Consider the following 13,099-nt stretch of genomic DNA (forward strand, 5'->3'; position numbering starts at 1 on the left):
CTAAACGAATTTTACATCTAAAATCAAGTTGTTTAATATTCATACATACAATTCAAGTTGTTTAATACACATTCAATACAAGTTGTTTAATATACATTCAAAACAATTTGTTTAATATACATTTAATACAAGTTGTTTAATACACATTCAATTCAATTTGTTTAATATACACTCAATACAAGTTGTTTAATATACATTCAATTCAATTTGTTTAATATACATATAATACAAGTTCTTTAATATACATTCAATTCCAACATCTTTTTCTCTCTCTTTTCAGACGTGCAACATTCACTTTCTTGGGCATGAATAATAATTTAACTTATTGAAAAGTCGCCTCCATGGGGATGGCAAAAGTTCAGGGACAAGAGTTCAGCCTATACATTCAAATATATTTTAAAATAAATGTTTTCATTTTTGTGCGAGAGCCTCGTCGAAATACAAGTAAGTATTTTGCTTACCGAAGAACAGATTCCACAGGGGAACTACAAAAGTTCATGGACATGCAGCCACCCCTAAAAAAGGGCAAAATATATATAAATATATATATATATAGTATAAAAAAAAATTTACATTTAAGAGGGGGAAAGGGAAAGGGGAGAAATGCGTGGTAGTCTAGATAATACACTTGATGGCGAACGCTTAGCAGACTGCTCTTGATTTAAATGAGACCTTAATGGCTCATAGACTGTCAGTTTTCAGTTTTCAGTTTCGCAAGGGGTATGTGTGCTACCATATCTTAAACCCCTCAAGACAGAGGACTTTTGTGGCAAGGTGGCAAAGGATGGTGCTACTGCTGCTGCTGCTGCTGCGGCGTTTCGCATAAATGCAGAAAGTTTCCACCAAGGTAGCCTTGATGTTGCCACTGCACTTTTTGTGCCGCATGCCGCAGCAGAAATTCCCCTTTGCCACGCCCTTGCCAGCCAACAGAACTCGCAACTTTTGCCCACCTGCATGCAACAGAGTTGCAGCAACGCTTTTTGGCTCGCTGAGTGCAATTTTTTAATGACAACTTTCGCCGGGGACTGAGTGACTGGGTGGGTGGGTTGTGGGTGGTGTGGGTGGTGCGGGTCGGTCTCTTGGTTGGTCGGTCGAAAATCAACTTGATGCTGCTCGACGATGCGCAAACCGAGCGAAGTGAGTGCAAAGGGCTTAGGACTCTTGCTGCCAAAAGCAGCAAAAACATGGCAAAAATCAGAGGAAAACCATCAACGGCAACAACAATGATAACAACAAGGGGGGAAAACCGTTCAAGTGAGCAGCCATAAGAGATTTCCCCGCCGCACCAGCCAAGAAATTCGAATCCGAGTGGCAGAGCAAAAGTAAAGCAAAGTCAGCAAAGTGCAACGCGCAGGGAAAACAACCTGAAAGAAGAATGCACCGGAAAAAATAGCTACGCCATGAATATATAATTAATCACGCAAATATGTGAAAAACATATTTATATTCATTGCCTAAACTTTACTAAATCAATACAAAAAAAACGAAGTTAATAGTAATTTTTTAAAATTTCGCTGTTAAAAATATTTCTGTATTTAATAGTAAATATAGGAAAATCCTTGCTTTAATAGTTAGTGTAATAGATAGATTATTTCCCCCCCCTAATTTAATGATAATAAGCTTGTTTAACCATTACGTAATTATAATTTTTTTTTAAATTTTAGATGCAGTTTTAATATGCATTAATATATGCATGTATGTATATTATGATATATTAACTAATATGTAGCAATCATTGCCATGCAGTTTTTCGCTCTGAAAATGGAAGATGTGTGCCACATTTGGATCCGCAGGCGAGGTGACACACTGGCCGAGTTCAAATGAGTCGAGTATCTGATGCCGAAGTTGAAGCTGAAGTTGAAGCTGAAGTTGTGGGCGTGCAGGAAGCAGGATCTGCAGCTGTCATCTTAATTTGCATGCTGTCGCTGGCGGTGCGTGTGTAATTTATTTGTCGCGCGAGCGGAATTCCCTTGAACTTGTCCGCTGGCATCAGCATCACCATCACCATCAAAACCAGCAGAGGCAGCTACACCAGCAGCAACTGCGGCGGACTTGCAGCATGCAACATGCAACATGAGCAGCAGCAAGCAGTAAGCAGTCATCAGTCCGTCTCGTGTCTCGTGTCCTGCGTCCTGTGTCTGTGCCACATCGTGCGTCTGCCGACGTCACGCAGCACTCTTCGTGCCTCCCGCTGCAGTTGCAGCGCTGCCTGCCTCTCGGCCACGACTGTTGCTCGGAGGCGCCACACGAGCCAAAGGAGCTCAATGGAGTCCACACAGGACACCGCCAGCGATGCCCCGCCCCTTCGATAACAAGTGGGCGAACCTACCTATTTGAGGTAATTCGATTATAGAAAATAAAATATGTACATAAGTAGCAAGCATTTTGTTTGATTTCTTTACATACATACATACATACATGCATACATACATACATACATAGTACGTATGTAGCTATATCAAAACAAGAGAAAAATACTATAGCTGATTTTAAAGCCCAGCTGTGCGCACAATAACGGAGAATAAGAAATGAGATGCAATTGAAAGAAGAGAGAGAAGATCAATGTTAAATACGTGCACAAGCTCGTTTTCGTTCTCAGCAAGAATCAGAGGGCAAACCGAAAACGACATGCAAAACTAACGGATCTTAAATATAGCAAAGCGAGATGCAAAACTGACGGATCTTAAATAAAGCGAAAGCGACGCGCAAAACTAACGGTTCTGAAATAAAGCGAGCGCGACATGCAAAACTAACAGTTCTTAAATAAAGCAAAGCGACTTGCAAACTTAACTGTTCCTAAATAAATTACGTTCAATACACACTTGACTTGCCGAATTGTAAAACTGTTTGAGAATGAGAAATAACGGAACATAATAAACTGATGCTATACGGTATTTAAAAGTAACTGTTCTTTAGATGCAAATTTGAAAACAGTGATATGCATATGTTTATGTATTTATAAATACATGCATGTGCAAGCTTTTCATTGAAGCAGTGGGTGTGTTTGTTTTCAAACAACACCCTTCCAATTGTTTTCAAAATTTCCAGTGCAAAACCACATTACACGTGTTTATTAATTTTGGGGTGGTTTAACCCCTGGCCGGCGTTTATCGAACTTGTGCTCATCTCCCAAACGAATGGCATCCACAGTCGCGTTCCACATGCGCCTGCGCATCGCTCGAAAATGGCACACGAAGTGGATCTCTGTGGGAGCGGAGCGGGATGCGGAAGCGGAGCAGCGGCACCGAAGGCATACCGACACACGCACACTCACCCACACGCTTCCGTCGTGTGCGCTGTGCCAAAGGTGAGAGCGCGTGTGTGCGTGTGTGGAACTCGTGGTCTCGGCCCACTGACGAATGGCCACGAGGGGACACGAAGCGTTGGCCGAGTTTCGAGCTTCGATTCAGTGTCGTTTAGGTTATCGAACGCAACGGTTTGTGCCACGCGATTGAAGGCGGATATTCACTGCATTTGATTCGACTCGATTCGATTCGTTTCGTTTCGTCTCGTCTCGTTTCGGATCGTCTTGCCTCACAACTCGAACTCGAATGCGAGTCCTCGAAATCTGAAATCTCTGCGATATCGAAACTGAAAATCACGAGGAATTCAAACGCTGCGAAAACCGCGGTGAAACGGTCGCGATCGCGATCGCCAAATTGCAATTGTGGCTGGCTCGTCCTTAAGCGCCCAACGCCCCACGTCCCATGCCCCCGTCCGCCACCCTCGGAACGTCGTCCCCTCACCGCGCCGCCCAACAAATTAACCCCCGTTAACCCCCGGGAAATTCAAAACGCGTCGCGTCGGGAAACGCGTGCCGCCGCCGCCGCCAATTGCATCTGTTGTTTGTTGTTTTTTTCGGTTGAGTGTGTGAGAGAGTGCCATCTATATTGCATTGTTGTTGTTTCTCTTTTTGGGGTTTTTCTCAATTGACAAGAAAAACACGAAAACAAAGAAGGCGAGAGACGTACAAGTGAAACGTAAACAATGAAAAGTGAGACGACGGCAGGCGGAAAAGTGAAATCCAGTTGATTGCAGTTTGCAGTCGGCAGCAGCTGCGGAGCGAAAGCGAAAAGCTTACCATACTTTTGGGCCTGCCCCAATAACTCAGCCGTAAGTGTCCTGTGTGTGTGCACTTTTGTGTCTGTGTGTGAGTGTGTGTGCGGGTGATGTTGTGTGTGTGTGAGCTTCTGTGTTGGGATGTCCTGAGGCTGTTGCTGCACAGTCTAAACCAATCGAAACGGAAATTCATTTCAACAAGTGCCAAAAACGGGGCTAAAATAAATGCCACCTACTAAAATTACTGAAAATCATGCTTAAACTTTTGAAATAGAGGAAATTTCGTTAATTTTAAAAACTGCTGGTGGAACAGGATAATACTATATTATTGTAACAATAATACTTTTATTCGTCCTAAGACCTGCTGGCAAAAAAAAGATCGCAGTTTTATAAAGCAAATTATTGAAGAGTTTTATCAAAAAACTTGACATGTAAAATATGTTTGCCTTTCATTATCCTGTGTTTTGTAATTACTAAAAAATTTGCCTTTTTGGTACGCAATTATGTTGGGCAACAGCAGTTAATTCTTTCTGGGCAACAAAGTTCCTCGGAAGTGCAACAAAAATTAAAAATTTAAAGAAAACGCCAGAAGTGGCGAAAAGTTTGATCTGCGATCTCCAACTTGTACTAATAAATATGCTGAACATTAAATTTTTTTTTTTAACTGCAAGTGTGCAAAACTTGTTTCAAGAAATTTTCAGATCCTGAAAAGAAAAGGACGACAAAAAAAAAAAAATCCACACCTGCGAGCAGAAAATTTCAAGTTGCTTCCATGTGCCGTCGCCAGAGAAGAAGGCAAAAATGTTTAAGGCGAATTACGAACTTTCACTCAATTTATTCGAACTTTTCTCGCTTGCCTACGGATTTGCTTTCTTTTTTTTTATGCCTATACCTATATATATTTTTGTTGCTGCTTTTCTTCATTTTGGGTAACAAAAATCGAATCAACGTGGCAGGAGCGGGCAACAGCAAAATATATGTATATGTATACAACAAAAAATGCGATAATTTAATCTGGTTAAAGCTGCGAAGGCTATGGCTAAGCTATATAGCTCGATTTTCCCAGGAGTAAAGCTGCTGTGCAGCAGACTTTCGGTCGCGTCTAAGCAAATTAAAAACTTTTGCTCCTGGGTTCCCGCTTCTACATGCTCATTTCCCTTAGCTTTTCTTTTTTTGGTGTCACGTCTTTTCGGGCTCTGTTTTGTTTTTTTCGTTTTTTGATTCCACGTCATGTATATTGTATATGCATAAATTGTGTTTATGCAAAAAAATCCAGTCGGCAATAAAGTAGGCCTTCAATTTTGCGCAATAAAAGGGCCAAATGCGAAACAAATGTGACGCAGCTGACGGATCCGAAAAAGATCTTTTTGGCTATTGGTACGTACTATGTAGGTGGGTTGCAGGATGTCAATTGAAGTGGGTCTTTCGCATGAAGTGCAAATGGTTTGGGGCTCAATACAATCCATGTGAGTTGGGTTATAATATATATAAGTATGTACATACATATGTACTGACTGGGTCATAAAAAGGTGGCATAAAGCAGCGCCTAGATGGAAATCGAGAGAGACAGGCGAGGCTTATAAATATGCGCGACTTTATGGCCTTTGGGAAGTGTTATGTGCGAATTTCCTTTCGCATTCGCATTCCCATTCCCATTCACATTTTCCTTTTTCCTGGTTTCTGGCCAAGAAGCGGCAGCAACACCTGCCCACTTTTCACACGCAGGAAAAGCTGGAAAATCGGCCAAGAAGCAGCTGGCATTGCTGATTAAAGTGCCAGTCGCACACCCACACACACACACACACAGAGTATATACATGAAAATATATATATATATATATATATAGTATATATTTTCATACATAAAGCAGGCACCACGCACCGCGCAAAAGTCAAAACTCAAACTCAAACTCAAAAGTTTTCTGTGTCGCCGCGTAGTGAGCGGCCACGCCCACGTGCTCTCGAAAAGAAGGCGGCAGGCGCTAAGTAGCAGGTAAGTGCGGCAATAAAAATAAATGGCAATCGCGAGCCGCGCATCAACTTTTTCGCACATTTTATTGGATACGCCACGAAAAAAGAGCACAGGGAGAAAATTAGATCGATTTCAGCTAGATTTATATCTCAATGTTAATTAACCTCTATGATAAGCATAGCAAAGTACACATAATTACAGGATATAACTAATTTCCAATGCAACAATAAGTTACATATTTATTCTCTTGAAAATCAAATGTGGAAATATATTTTTTGTACTGTGTGGGAATAAACAGGAAATCTTTAGTGCCGTAGGGAGCTATAGAATGCGGAGTGTGGCCACTCCTAGAATTGGAATAGTAAACAGAATTTTAAATAGAAGGTTTGAAATTGCACATGTTAACTCTTAAAGTTTGATCTTTATCCAAAAAGTAAATTTAATTGTATAAGAAGTATGGTTACGGAGATTATTTGAGATTCTAAAACTCCTTCAAAGTTTAAATTCATCGATACTTCATTTTTTTGTATGGATTATTTTTAGCTTAGATTTCAACGAAAGTTGGATAGTTACTTTCGTTTAAAGAAACTTATAGTTGAAACTAATTAATAAAGCAGAGAATTCGTTGATAAAATATCCAATGAAACAAAAAGCCAAAAGAAAGTGTTTGCACAAGCGCTTTAAAGTTCGGAAACTAAACAATACAATTCAATTCGCATAAAAGGATATTCCACTAAAATATACAGCAAAAGTGCGTTTTCTCTATCGATTGAATGTGCTCTTAAATATTTCAGAAAGCTGAGCGAATTTTTTTATAGTTCCCTGGGCTTTCTTGGGACCTAATTTATTTCGCTATTTTATTTCAAGCCGAGCCACTTGCACTAGCAATATATGTACAATATATACCTTTAAAACATTCTGTCTGTCTGTCTCCCAGGGAAACGTTGTTTGGCGCGCTTATAAATGCCATAAAAAAAAAGAGTCCATTACGGTCTAAATGTGTTTGCCGTATGTATGCCGTTCCGTCGAGTGGGTTACGAGTTGCCAACTCCGGCGGCCATATGGGCAATAACCCGCACTTCCGACCTCCGAACTCACCGAACTCTCCGACTTATTTGCATTGTAATGCGAGCCGGGAGCGGTGATCACTCATGGCAGGTGTCGACAGTTTGTTTTTGGACAGCCATACAACAAGGAGCCAGCCGCCGGAGTCCTACGAGTCCTTCGAGTCCGTCGAGTGATGAAGATGATGAGGACTTAATGTTTCTGTTTCTGTTGCTGTTCTCGTTCGTGTTTCCCCTCCCCGCCTCGTTTCGGCATGTCGTCATTCGCCGTAATGTGTTATGTTATGCGTTGCAATCCACGATTTGATTGCCCCAGATTATGATGGTCTCTTTGTTTCGGTTTTGGGATGGGCGGTGGATTTGGGTATGCGGATAAGGATCCACATGCCACAGCTGGATTTGAGTTCGCTTCCGCAGGATAATTGGTCATTACAAATGCATTTGAGCAGCGTAATTTGTCACAAGCAGAAAGTTCAAGTTAAAGGAATTATTATTAAAATAATTCGTTGGTTGTATGTTTTTTTTTACCAACTTCTAAGATCTTTATTCCAAGCCTATTTCATTAATATAATTTTAAACCCAAAGATATGAGCTGTACCCTTTCTATGTTAAGAAAAGCTAATTTATTAGATTAAATGGATTTGTGCGTGATTGGGTAATATTCTCCATTCATTCTATGCATTTGCTTTCCATCTGTATGGTAGCATCCATCAATATGCTTGCCCACTTTTTGACACTACGGGGGGTCTTATCCATTTGCCATCTTTCAGGCTTTTAGTCAAGTGGAATCCATAAATTTGCCGGCCATCCAGCTAGCTAGCTACCTACCCGCATTAAATTTGAATTTGCCACGCTAAATCTTCGGCACTGAAGATGCCGCACATCGGATCTAATAACCGACATATATCATGCTAGTAAATAGTGCGCTGCTCGGACACTTTGGACATACTGCTGCTCCATTCAGGCATCTCATTTCGTTATGCAATCCCTCTGGCATGCCACGCCCCGGCTCTAAACCCGCCCCCCGCATCCATTTAGAAGGCATCCTGACCGGAAAGACCGCGAGGACAACGGGAAAAGCAATAAACTTGTTTGTATTTGTATTGCACTTATGCGCTGATTGCTTTTCAGCGCAATTTGCTTTTAAGCGATTCCTAGTGAGGACTGTCGGTTTTCCCCTTTTTTCTGCCCCGCCCCCTGCTCGACGCCCACCTGTTCACCACCGACCGCCTCACCACCCAATTTTCGTTAGTTAAGACGCAGCTCATCAGCGTTTTCGTTTTCCATTCGCCGGCTCATTACAAGACGAGGAGCACAGTTTTCAAGACAAGAAAGGAAAAGCGGAAAAAACCCTAACCATTGAGTCACCTTCCAACACACACACGTGCAGGAGCACACACACACACACTTTTCCAATCTGCAGACACACACCCACACACACACATTGACTCTTACATCCTGGCACTCAGCGCTGTTTGCCAACGCCTCCAACGCTTCGAAGTGCACACAATCCCATACATTCCATGTTAGGTTCACAAACCATATTCACACTGAAAGAACGTGGAATACGTTTGGGTATTTGGAATTAATTAGTAATGTACGCAAAAATATGTCTTACTCTCTTAGACTACGTTGTAAGTAATTTTATAGTAATGATTCGTTTTTATCAAGGTCATCCAAAAACGGATTTAATTCGGAACCACTTAATGTTTTTAATCACTTTTAGTAAAATGTCACTTTAATGAGTTTTTAATGTAATTCTTAGGGCAAACGAAGTGCAGAAAATATATCTGTCACACGATAAAAGTGCTTGGATGTATACTTTCTGGCCGTAGAGCCATCAAAAAGCGGATGCTTCTTGTTGGAATGCCGGCAATTAGAGGAAATTCGTTTGTGTATTAATTGGTGTGGTTCCTTTTGTTTACTTTTGATCGCTCTGCCACCCAGATCCATTTAAGACTGTTTACATTTCGCTCAGTGCACTTGGAGGTCCGGGTTCGGGTCCGGGGTCTCCGTCCGGGTGCCCGTCATGTCCGTATCCGTGTCCTTGTCTGTGTGGTGTTGGTGTTGGTGTCTCTGTGTCCGTGTCCGTGTCCGCTTCCCATGTCCATGTCCGTGTTCGCTCCGCTTGTTCATTTTCAATTTCGTTTACAGCATAGAAAATTTTAGTTTTTTCTCTGTTTGTGCTTTCCATTTTATTTCATCTTCATTTTCATTTCAACGACTTTGATAGCGTACTGGTACTGGGTTCGCCCCCTTTTTTTTCCCCAGGAATTCCAGTTGTTCTTCTTGTTGTTGTTTTGGGTGGGGTGTTTTGAGTGTTTGGGAGGTTTTGATTGTGGGTTGATGGGCGGCTAGCTGGATGGCCGACTGACAAGGAACCTCGCCTAGTTACTTACTTTAAAACACATCTATCTCGCAGATACGAGACTCAACGAAATCGAGCTGCTCCGCTGCTGTTATCTCGTTGCCGTGGTTGTATTTTTAGACCCCGGCCATTGTCATCGTCATCTGATTTGGCGTAATTGTTTTTGCTGCGACCAGAGCAACGAAAGCAAATCGGTTATCTCTCCGTTCCGAGCCGCAACGGTCCAGTCATCTGGATTCAGCATTCAGGTTGCAGGTTGCAGGTTACAGGACTCATGATGCCAGTACCACAGACAACAAAACAAAACCCGACTAAATGCTACCAGGACATCGTTGTTTCAGATCCGCACTGGAACACGGTTTAAATGCTGGATTGTCATTTAAAAGGATTAGGCATCCTAGTGGCTTGTAATCTCATCGCATGCAATGTTTTTCGGTTCTTTTGGGTCACTGATATCGCCACTTGGTGGAGACAGAAATTTCGTTTTCATGGAAGTGGAATTCTATTAAAAGATTTTGAAAACTAGTTTACAAGTAGTGAATTATTATTAAAATGTATTATTTATATAAAATATAAAGTCAAGTTTTTTATGAGTATCCGAGGCTATCAAGCCTATTTTAAGGGCAAAGTTATTGGCTGTTTCGTATTCTGTTTGAAGTGCCCCATCAACGGATTTCATTACATTGCAAAATAATCCGAATAGTTGGAAAATCCTTGAGCCTTGACCGATTTTCAACGGAATCCGAATGCATTGTAAATGGCATGCACATCGATGATATTTTAATAGTTTGCAGTAATCTATTTGTTGTCTTGCATAGTTTATAATGATTTGTTGCCAGGACTAATCTGTTGCCCGCTGTTCACCACATTGTTTTTATAATTCGTTGGCCCTGGATTTCCTGAAATGGGCGATTTCGGTGGGTGGAAGCACACTGAGTGGCTCGGAAAAGTATGCAACAGAAATTGTTGCCATTGTTGCCATGCTGCGAATTCAATAAACGAAAAACGCAAGCGAAACGAAGAAATGAAAAGGCCAAGCAACGAGAACAGAATTTCAGCATTTCAGCCATACCAAATTGCCATTCCCGACCATTCTCCAGCTCTTTCCATTTTACAATTTCACCATTTCACCATCTTACCAGCTTTCAGTTTTAAGTTTTTCCAGGTCTCTTGGCTTCTGTTTTCGCCCAGTTCAACAGTTGTGGCTGCTGCATTTTTGTTTATTGTCATTTCAGTTGTGCCGGGCTGTTTAGTGCAGCAAGGAATCCCGGCGCGAGGTTGCAATTCCTCCTGCATTATCCTTTATTATATTGCCGGCATTAACGTTTCCGTTTGTTCCTGCCACATGGAGAACACCACAAGAGCCTCGTCCTGGTGCAGCGAGAAAAAAGGGTTTGCGTTCGAAATCAATGCAAGAATACCAATAAGATATAATGTTTCCACTTATGAGTAACACTCATAAATATGAAATGCTTAACGTGTTTTTATCATAATTTATATTTATTTCTAAATACAAAATTGATGGTTTATCTCAGTGCATTTAGATACAAAATGCATGTCATTGTCGAAGCTGCAGCTCAGATTCTGGTTTTGATTTCGTTTCCGTTTCCGGTGCTGAGCCGTCCTACAAGCCCAACGATCCTTGGCCCTGTTTATTTGTTGCTGCCTCTTTTGCACCGCTCAGCGCTGCTTATTGCCCCTCATTTGGTTACTCTTAACTGATTTCTGTGTGTTATTTTTAAAAAGGAATTTCAACAATTGCACACGCAATCCAGCCCTTAAATAATAAATAAGCCAAGCCACGCACACGACTCATTGGGAAAAGTAGATGGAGTGAAGATGGGGAAAAGGGCATATGACCAGAGCCAGAGCGAGAGCCAGAGCCACAGGACGATTGTCCTTTTGGCCAACTCAGCTGGAGTCTGGGTTAAGTGCGGCATTAACAATCAATTACAAGCATTACGAGCCGTAAAACTGACGCATTGACCAAATACCAACTCCTCATGTCCTGCGAATGCTTGCTCGCTGGACATGAGAAGTTGCTATTCGTATGGGCATGAGCATGAGCATGGGTATGGGAATGGGTATTCTTTGGCTGAGCGAGAGAGGATGGCATTACTCGCACACACCCATACACCGAAAATAGCGTTCGCTGTGAAAAATGTTGCGTGCAAAGTAAACCCGGCGGGCAAAAGGGAATCAAGAAATGGGAATGGAACTGGCGATGGAGGTGGAGGTGGAGGTGGAGGTGGAGGTGGAGGTGGAGGTGGAGATGGAGGTGGAGATGGATCAGGAGCAGGAGCTGCAACCTCAGTCTCAGCGGTGTCTGAGTTACGGTTTGTTGGCTCCTTGTATAATAAGCCAAGGGATATGGCCACGAGGAGAAATGGGAGCTATTGTCTTACAGATGGCAGCTGCATTCGTGCCGAGATATATTTTCTGGATCACTCCCCAGGATGTCTTGGAAAAAGGTTTAAAAATGCTATTAAATGTAGCTCGAATTATTTGCATTTAATAAGTGTATAATGTTAAGGCAGTGAAAGAAATAGGCAACACGACGTATACGTAATATTGATCGCTTTGAATGGCTATTTCTTGCCTTCGTATTATTTTATTGCGTTTAATCTGTGGGAAAAGTGGTCGAATGGCCTTGAAATTAAGATGGAAATGAAAACAGGAGCCGATAGGTTAGACAACCCAAATGCAACCCCAACTCATGTGCTTCCCCAAAACAGATGAACATACAATAGCCAATCCTATTAGGTTCGTTTTCCAAGGATTGGGTCTGGAATTTAATTAACTCAAATGACACGGGACACATGGCCAAAATGAACCTGCTCCATTATTTGGCTTTTTTGCTCATTAGTTGATGACATTTTAAAGCGGGTCACAGACACTTTTTTTCCTTTGAAGTGCATTTGAAAATCGTTTCGTTTTGTCTTTGTCCTGCCAAAAAAAAAAAAAATAAAAACGAAAAACAAAAAACTCCTGAAAATGTGTCTGTGTGCCCTTGCTGCTTTGTCTTGTCGTTTCTTCTAATTTTATTTTGGGTTTATTATTATTTTTATTTTTATTTGTTTTTTGTTCTAGTTTCATGTTGTTGCTTTCGCACTTGAGCGACAAAACAAACGATGTCGACGCCGGCAAAATAATACAAATAAATTTTATTGTGGTCAAGTTATACACGCACACTCGCCCATTACTAACTCGCACAGTTGCAGATGTATAGATACAAGCACGGATAAAGATGCACAGAAAGAAATTGGAGTTGTGTGAATATCTATCTACAATGTAATGGAAATTATCCATACATCACATTACTTTGATTATAATGTTTCATTTCTAATGGATCTTGTCTTTGCTTAATGAGGATTAATTCTTTTTACTGTGTGGGTACTCCACATACTTATTTTTGTCACTGTAAGGATACAGAGAGTGAAACAGAGGCGACCATCAAGCAAATGCCAGACGCATTGTGCACAGATTTATGCCGCCTGTCTCCCCGCCCAATTTTCCCACCGACTGTTGGCCATAAAAAATGAGTTGCCGTTGGTGGTCGTCAGCTGCTCGACTCGACCTGCCCCAGTGGTTTTATTCCCCCCCCTCGACTTTTCCCGCCCCCGCAGCACTTTAATGG

The 13,099-nt window shown here is 41.6% G+C and overlaps 1 protein-coding gene across 6 annotated transcripts in view; it reads left to right on the top strand.

Annotated features, from left to right (window-relative positions):
• The first annotated feature begins 3,401 nt into the window (after positions 1-3,401).
• The window catches only part of LOC6524725 (zwei Ig domain protein zig-8), a 135,692-nt gene continuing 125,994 nt past the window's right edge, over positions 3,402-13,099 (top strand). For 3 of the 6 annotated variants that reach the window (XM_015190361.3, XM_015190364.3, XM_015190365.2), the window contains exons 1-2: positions 3,402-4,113; positions 5,930-6,051. The gene's annotated coding sequence lies outside the window, so the exon portion shown is untranslated. Of the gene's footprint in view, positions 4,114-5,926; positions 6,052-13,099 lie in introns of all 6 variants that reach the window. The other 3 variants (XM_015190363.3, XM_039376472.2, XM_015190362.3) reach the window with 2 other exon arrangements.

The sequence above is a fragment of the Drosophila yakuba genome, chromosome X (assembly GCF_016746365.2).
Source record: "Drosophila yakuba strain Tai18E2 chromosome X, Prin_Dyak_Tai18E2_2.1, whole genome shotgun sequence".
Lineage (NCBI taxonomy): Eukaryota > Metazoa > Arthropoda > Insecta > Diptera > Drosophilidae > Drosophila > Drosophila yakuba.